The sequence below is a fragment of the Nicotiana tabacum genome, chromosome 24, assembly GCF_000715075.1.
Source record: "Nicotiana tabacum cultivar K326 chromosome 24, ASM71507v2, whole genome shotgun sequence".
Classification (NCBI taxonomy): domain Eukaryota; kingdom Viridiplantae; phylum Streptophyta; class Magnoliopsida; order Solanales; family Solanaceae; genus Nicotiana; species Nicotiana tabacum.
Window position 1 is genome coordinate 102,247,943 of NC_134103.1, and position 8,205 is coordinate 102,256,147.

The window sequence follows — 8,205 nt, forward strand, 5'->3', positions numbered from 1 at the left end:
GACACTCACTAGTCTAATAACCTGTGCAATATAATATACAAAATAATAGGAAAAAAAAATAATATTAAAGGCATGATAAAACAACCAGTGATATGCATAACAGACAACAAGAATACCATTAATATCACTCAACAATTAATAAACACAATTACACCCAGTTAAATCAAGCCCTTCAAATAAATGCCTTTCACATAGTTCTTCCAGATAACTCTCTTCAAATATAATTTTCTCAAACAATTATTTTTCAAATATAATTCTTTCAATAAATCTTTTCAAATATAATTTCCTCAAATAAATATCTTTCAAAATACAATTTTTTATATAATACTTTCTAAGTAAAAAATTCTTCCAAATAATTATTTTTAAATATAATTTTTTTAATTAAAAAGTCACCACGTGACACCTCATTTCAAAATCACCAAAATACGAGTCAGCCCATTTTCATATTTTTCGTAAATACGGGTGTAACAACCCGACCGGTCGTTTTGAACATTTGCACTTCGCTCGCGTGTTTGAGGGCATGAGTAGCTCTGTATGGTGTACTTTGACTTGTGTGAATCGTTGGTTTTGGGTCGCAGGTATTTCGGAATCGAATTGGAAGAAAGAATTTCATTGTTGAAGCTTTAAATTGGGAGAGTTGACCAAAATTTGACTCTTTAGCATTTGATCTCGGATTTGAATTATGATGGTTCCGATAGCTCCGTTAGGTGATTTTGGACTTAAGAGTGCGTCCGTAATATGATTTAGAGGTCCGTGGTAGAATTAGGCTTGAATTGGCGAAATTAGAAATTTGGCAATTTTGGTCGGCAGTGAAAAATTTGATATCGGGGTCGGAATGGAATTCCGGAAGTTGGAGTAGGTTCGTAGTGTCATTTGTGACGTGTGTGCAAAATTTGAGGTCATTCGGACGTGGTTTGGTTGGTTTCGGCATCGGTTGCCGAATTTGAAAATTTAGAAGTTCTTAGGCTTGAATCCGAGGGTAATTTGGTGTGTTGGGTGTTGTTTTGAGTGATTCTAAGGTTCGACTAAGTTTGTATGTTGATATATGACTTGTTGGTATTTTTGGTTGAGGTCCCGAGGGCCTCGAGGTGATTCCGGGTGGTTGACGGATTTGTCGAAGTTGGAATTTGCAGCTGGAGCTGCTGCTTCTGCTATGAGGCCGCTGGTGCGCGTGGGGAGTGCGCAGGTGCGGGCGAGACTGGGCCAAGGCTGGGAACACAGGTGCAAAGAATTGGCCGCATCTGCGAGCCCGCAGGTGCGAGGCCTTGAGCGCAGATGCGGAGATGAGAATTTTGGCCGCATCTGATGATTTGTTTCGTAGATGCGCACCAGGGACCGCAGATGCGGGTCCGCATGTGAAAAAACTGGAGGATTAAGTGAGTTGCACAGGTGCGGCTCCTTGGACCGCAGGTGAGGTCGCACGGGTGCGAGAAAATGGCCGCAGGTGCGAAAAACCTGGGCAGAAACCATAAATAGAACCCTTCGCGATTTTGGTGCATTCTTCACCATTTCTATTCGGTTTTTGGAGCTTTTGGGAGAGATTTGAAGAGGGAATCAAGGGGATTTCGTTGGGGTAAGTTACTTAAGCCCTAATACTTGTATATATGGTGATTTTCCGTTGTTTAATCATGGTAATTAGTGAAAATGAGGGGTTAGGGCTTGGAGTTTTTGGAGAGTAATTTAAGGATTTGAAGGACCAAACGATGTCGGATTTTGATAAATTTGGTATGGTTAGACTCGTAAGTGAATGAGCTTTCTAGTTTTGTGAATTTTGTCAGATTTCGATACGTGAGCCCGAGGGCCGGGTTTAAGTCAATTTCGGATTTTGGTCTAATTTTGAAACTTTTCTTGTGCAATTCATTCCATTAGCGTATATTGATGGTATTGTACTGATTGTGAATAGATTTGGAGCATTTGGAGGCCGAGTCCAGAGGCAAGAGCATTGCGGGGTAGATATTTGACCGGTTTGAGGTAAGTAACGATTGTAAATCTAGTCCTGAGGGTACGAAACCCCGGATTTTGTATCATTCTACTATTTTGAGGTGACGCACATGCTAGGTGACGGGCGTGTGGGCGTGCACCATTGGAGATTTGTGACTGGGTCCGTCCCGTAACAACTGTAAAGTTGCATATTTTGTTGAAACCATATAATACTTATATGTTTTAGAAAGAATTTCTGTAAATTGGGCTGAATGCCACGTTTGGGCCTTACGCCAATGCTGTTTGGAGCCTTAGGGCTGTTTCTTACCATCCTCTCATTGTTTTCGATTGAAAATCTATACTCAGTCATGTTATACCTGTTTACCGCATAACTCAGTTTTATGACTCTATTTTGATGCATATAAATGTTTTGGGCCGAATGCCCTGTTTTACTGAAATGCCCGAGTGGCTTGAGAGGTTTATGACTGAGTGAGGCCGAGGGCCTGATTTGTGAGGATGAGTGTGGATCGGGGCTGCCCGCCTGTAGCATACTTTATTATAGCACATGAGTTGTTTGTGCAAATCATAGCGCTTGTGCTGAAGGAGCCCCTCCGGAGTCTGTACACACCCCCAGTAAGCGCAGGTACCAACTGAGTATGAGTGCTGAGTGACTGGGAGGCATGAGTGATTGTGAGGTATGCCCGAGTGGCAAGAGTGATTGTGAGGTATGACCGAGTGGTAAGAGTGATTGTGAGGTATGCCCGAGTGGCACGAGTAACTGTAAGGTTTGCCCGAGGGGCTGTATATGAGTGATGATTTGCCCCAGGGGCTGTTTATGATTTCATCATTCTGCTCACATTTGCATTTTTCCTCTGTTGGAAAACTGTTGAAAAATATCTTTAAATGATTTTACTGGAACTGGGTTTAAACGAGATGTTTTGATTCAAATCCTGATTTTTAAGGTATGAGATATTCTACTGAGATTTTTTTTCCTGATATGAACGTTATATGCTTGATTGCTCGTCATTACTGCTCAGTCTTTATTTATTATTGTTACTTACTGAGTTGGCGAACTCACGTTACTCCCTACACCTTGTGTGCAGATCCAGGTATAGTTGGACACGGTAGCGGTTGTTGATTATTCTAGTTGGAGATTTTTCCTCGAAGATAGCAAGGTAGCTGCTTGGCGATCGCAGCCCCTACTCTTCTCCCTCTTATCTTCCTCTAGCTGTATTTAGTTATTTTCAGGCTGAGTTAGCCTTGATATTGTTAGACGGATTGCAGTAGATGCTCATGACTAGTGACACCCCGATGTCGGGCTTTTCTTTTCCACACTTCTGTTTTTATTTGATTTGAACTCCTTAAATGAAGGTTTTATGTTAAATAGTATTGAAATTATTTTTGAAATGAAAATATCATTTTGTTTGGAAATGAGTCGTCTTGCCTAGTTCCACGATAGGCGCCATCACGACAGGGGTTAGTTTGGGTCGTGACAACGGGTCTCAGCCTATTTTTATATTTCCACGGCACCTCGTGCCCATAATTAAATCATCATATTTGCCCGGTACTTCGTGCCCTCATTTCATATCATAACTGCATGGACAATTCACGTGCCAAATATCATTATCATTTCATCACAGCACCTCGTGCCCCCATTTTATATCATAACTGCACGGATAATTCACGTGCCAATATCCCCATTTCATATCACAATTCACGACACCCCGTGCCCACATTTCATTTTATAAACCACCTGGCAATATCCACACACTCCCAATTTCAATATAAATCAGATTATTATCAATTTACTAACAACAAGATAAGTTGCACAAGGTATAAAAATAAATACAAGAAAATCACAACATCACATGAAGATTGTCAACACCACAACCCTACATCATCACATATCGTCCCTGACAATAGCCACCCTTATCGCTCCTATTGCCACCCTTATCGTTCCTATAGCCACCCTTATCGTTCCACCCAGACAATATCAATAGCCACCCTTATCGCTCCTATAGCCACCCTTATCGCTCCGCCCAGACATTATCAATAGCCAACAAACACAACAGTGAAATGTCACCCTTATAACCACATAATATCAACGGTGAAATGCCACCCTTATCTCCCCAAAATAATAACTCACACAACACAACAATTTTTACGGAAAATTATCACAACAACATAACAAAAATCAATTCATATCACAATTTTTCCAATGGACATAACCAAATTTCAAAGCTACAATCAAGTCAATTAATTTTACAACAAATAGCCAAATGCTCCGCACAATGTGTACAACATCTGAAAACAATCAATAGAGATAGAAATTACTCAACATAAAGCAAAGTCTTCATAAAAAATCAAATTTTCAATAATTATATAAATACCTCTTCTTAAGCTCATTTAATTAATTATTTGCAGATGGAAAAATCCAAAATGAAATTAAATTCCAATAATTATCAAGCCAGTAAATTCACGAAATTTTATAAACAATCAAATAACAATCACATCACATTGTCATATAAAAACAGAGTTAACAACAAGGGATTAGGCACGACAAGTAGATAATTAAATATATGCCAACAATTACTACTCAATATGCTCATGGTTTTAACTCAATAAAATTTGTACATATAAACCAAGTACGTACTCGTCACCTCGCGTACATGATTTTTAATTACCCAAATTGTACATAAGACTCAATGCCTAAGGGGAATTTACCCCACTCGAGGTTAAATAAGACACTTACCTCTTCGAAGTTATGCCGATATTTCAAAATCGCCTTCTTGCTTGAATTGACTTCCGGACCGTTCAAATCTATCCAAATTAATTGTATAACTTCATTAAAAGTCAACGCGGGACCCGCCGCTCGGAACCCGGCATAATTTTTATGAAATCCGAACACCCATTCCGATACGAGTTCAACCATACCAATTTTATCGAATTTCAATAAAAACTCGACTTCCAAATCTTAAATTTTTATTTTTGGAAGATTTTACAAAAATCTTGATTTTTTTCTCCATTAAATCATAATTAAATGATGGATTCAAAGACATAGTCATGAAAATTAATTAAAACTGGATAAGAATCACTTACCCCAAACACCCACGTAAGAATCTCTCCAAAAATCGCCTTCTACCGAGCTCCAAATTAGATTTTGAGTTATGAACTCAAACCCCCGTTTTTGGGAATTTTAATTCTGTCCAGATACACCTTCTTCACGTTCGCGACCATTGCTTCGCGTTCGCGAAGGCCAAAATCCAGCTGCCTCAAATCCTTCTTCGCATTCGCGTGACAAGAGTCACGTTCGCGATGGCCACTGTTCCTGCATCATTATTTCCTCTTCGCGTTCGCGACTTCCTCGTCGCGTTCGCGATAGCCAGCTGCCTAGCACCTTCGCGTTCGCATTCGCGTTCGTGAAGGCCAAACGACCCCAGACCCCTATCTTCCTTTCTTCTTCGCGTTCGCGTTCACCACTTCGTGTTCGCGAAGAACAAATCATCAGCCCCTCAATTTCCTCTTCGCGAACGCGGGACTCCCTTCGCGTTCGCGGAAAAAGAAACCAGACTTCAGCAACAACAGTCCAAACAGCTCCAATTTGGTCTGAAATCACCCCGAAATACACCCGAGCCCCTCGGGACCCCGTCCAATCATACCAACCAGTCCCATAACATATCATGGACTCGCTCGAGGTTTCAAATCAAATCAAATTATGACGAAAATACAAATCTCACTACAAATCGAACTTATGAACTTCAAAAACTTCCAACTTCTAAAACTCGTGCCGAAACCTATCAAACCAACCAGGAATGACGTCAAATTTTGCACGCAAGTCCCAAATAACATGACGGAGCTGTTTCAACTCTCGGAATCGTATTCCGACCCCGATATCAAAAAGTCCACTTCCAGTCTAATTCTCCAAAAATTTGACTTTCGCCATTTCAAGCCTAAATTGGCTACAGACCTCAGATTCACAGTCCGGACACGCTCCTAAGTCCAAAATCACCCAACAGAGCTAACGGAACCGTCAGAACTCCATTCCGGAGTCGTCTTCATACAGTTCCGACTACAGTCAAAATCCTAAGACTTAAACTTCAGTCTTAGGGACTAAGTTTCCCAATCAATCCAAATCATCCGTAAATCAAACTCGACCCCACACGCGGGTCATAATACATATTGCGAGGCTGCTCGAAACCTTAAGTCACTAAACGGGGCGTAAATTCTTAAAACGACAAGTCGGGTCGTTACACGACCCTGGCACCTGCGATTTGAGCCTCGCACCCGCGGGACCGCATCTGCGAACCTTCCTTCGCTTCTGCGACTCCCATGCTGCCTAACTAAATTCGATTATGCGGTCGACCTCGCTCCGATGCGCATCCGTATCTGCGGAACCTCTTTCGTGCTTGCGACCCCCAGAGACCTTCCTCCTCTTCGCAGTTGCGCAAGCTTAGCCGCTTCTGCGGCCAATCTCATCACAGGTGCGATGACACCGGATTTGAAACACTAACATAACACTTAAGATAATTTTTGATTTGTTAACCATCCGAAACCAACCCGAGCCCCCGGGACCTCAACCAAACACACCAACAAGTCCTAAAACACGATACGAACTTAGTCGAGGCCTCAAATCACATCAAACAATATCAAAAATACAAATCGCACCCCAATTCAAGCCTAATGAAAACTAGGAAATTCCAACTTCTACAATCGATGCCGAAACCTATCAAATCAAGTCTGATTGACCTTTTTTTTCACACAAGTCATAAATGACACAACGGACCTATTCCAACTCTCGGAACCAAAATCCGAGACCAGTAACCACAAAGTCCACTCTCGGTCAAACTTCTCAATTTTCAAAACTTGTAATTTTTTAATTTTCGCCATTTCAAGCCTAAATCAACTAAGGACCTCCAAATCACTATTCGGGCACACTCATGAGTCCAAAATCACCCAACGGAGCTATCAGAACCATCAATACTCCATTCTGGAGCCATTTACACATAAGTCAATATTCTGTCAACCTTTTTCAACTTAAGCTTCCAATCTTGAGACTAAGAGTGTGTTTGCTATAACGGAAAATATTTTCCGTGAAAAATATTTTTCAAGAAAATATTTTCTTGAAAAACAAGTAGTAATCTTATTCATTTTTCGGTGTTTGGTATGCATAAACTTCCAAACACATAAACCTTTGAACTCATAACTTTGGAACTTGTATAATTTCAAATATGTAAACCGAAAGATGAAAAAACTAAAACTGAATATATATAAAAAAATATTTTTTTCGGGGTGGGGGTGGGGGGTGCAGAAAAACAAAAAAATAAAAATTTGAAATTACAAAACAAAAAGTAAAAAAAAAAATATGCGGGGGTGGGGGTGGGGCAGTGGGGGTGGGGTTTGGTGGGGTGGGGCGTGGGTGGTGCAGAAAAACGTCAAAACAGAAATTTGAAATTACAAAAAAAACTTTTTTGGGGAGGGGGGGGGTAGTAGGGTGGGTGGTGATGAAAAAAACTGAAATTTAAAAAAATAAAAGCCTTTTCTGAGAGAGGGGGTGGGGTTAGGTAGGTGGGTGTGGGGGTGTGGGGTGGGTTGGTGAGGGTGGGGAAGGTTGAGAAGGAGTTTTGGAAAATGTTTTCCCTTCTCTTGATAAAGAAAACATTTTCCTCCAATCGGAGGAAAATGAGTTCATAAGGAAAATATTTTCCAAAATATTTAAACCAACCAAACATGGAAAAATTAAAAAATATTTTCTGAAAAATATTTTCCTTCATACCAAAAACACCCTAAGTGTCTCAACTCATTCCAAAACATCCTTGGAACCGAACCGACTACCCTAGCAAGTCAGATAACAACAATTTAGCATAGTATTAGCAGTAAATGGGGAAACGGGGCTACAATATTCAAAACGACCGACCAACGTTACAGTCGATGACTCACATATCATATACTAAATGGATAAGAATAAATATTACACTTGATCTTAGCCAGAAGGCCGAGAAAAGTATTCTTTTCCATGTGTCGCTTGGACTCTATTATATCCAACTTTGTACGTAGGAGCTCTACTATTCAGTTGAAGTGAGATTAGAAGAGCTTCTACACATTCCCTAAGAGATAAGATTATATTGGATGTGTGAACAAAGTACTATATTAGTAGCTGAAAAGATTAGAACTTACATATAAGAAATAGAAATCTTTTAATGGGTGAGACCTTTTGGAAAAAAAAATCGTGTGGGTTTAGCTTGAACAACTACATTCTATACAAAAATTGCAACAAATAGCAAAACC

At 40.3% G+C, this 8,205-nt stretch overlaps 1 pseudogene; it reads right to left on the bottom strand.

The window, feature by feature from the left end:
- Positions 1-7,797: 7,797 nt before the first annotated feature.
- LOC142178745 (U2 spliceosomal RNA) lies at positions 7,798-7,925 on the bottom strand (annotated as a pseudogene).
- Between the last annotated feature and the right edge of the window lie 280 nt (positions 7,926-8,205).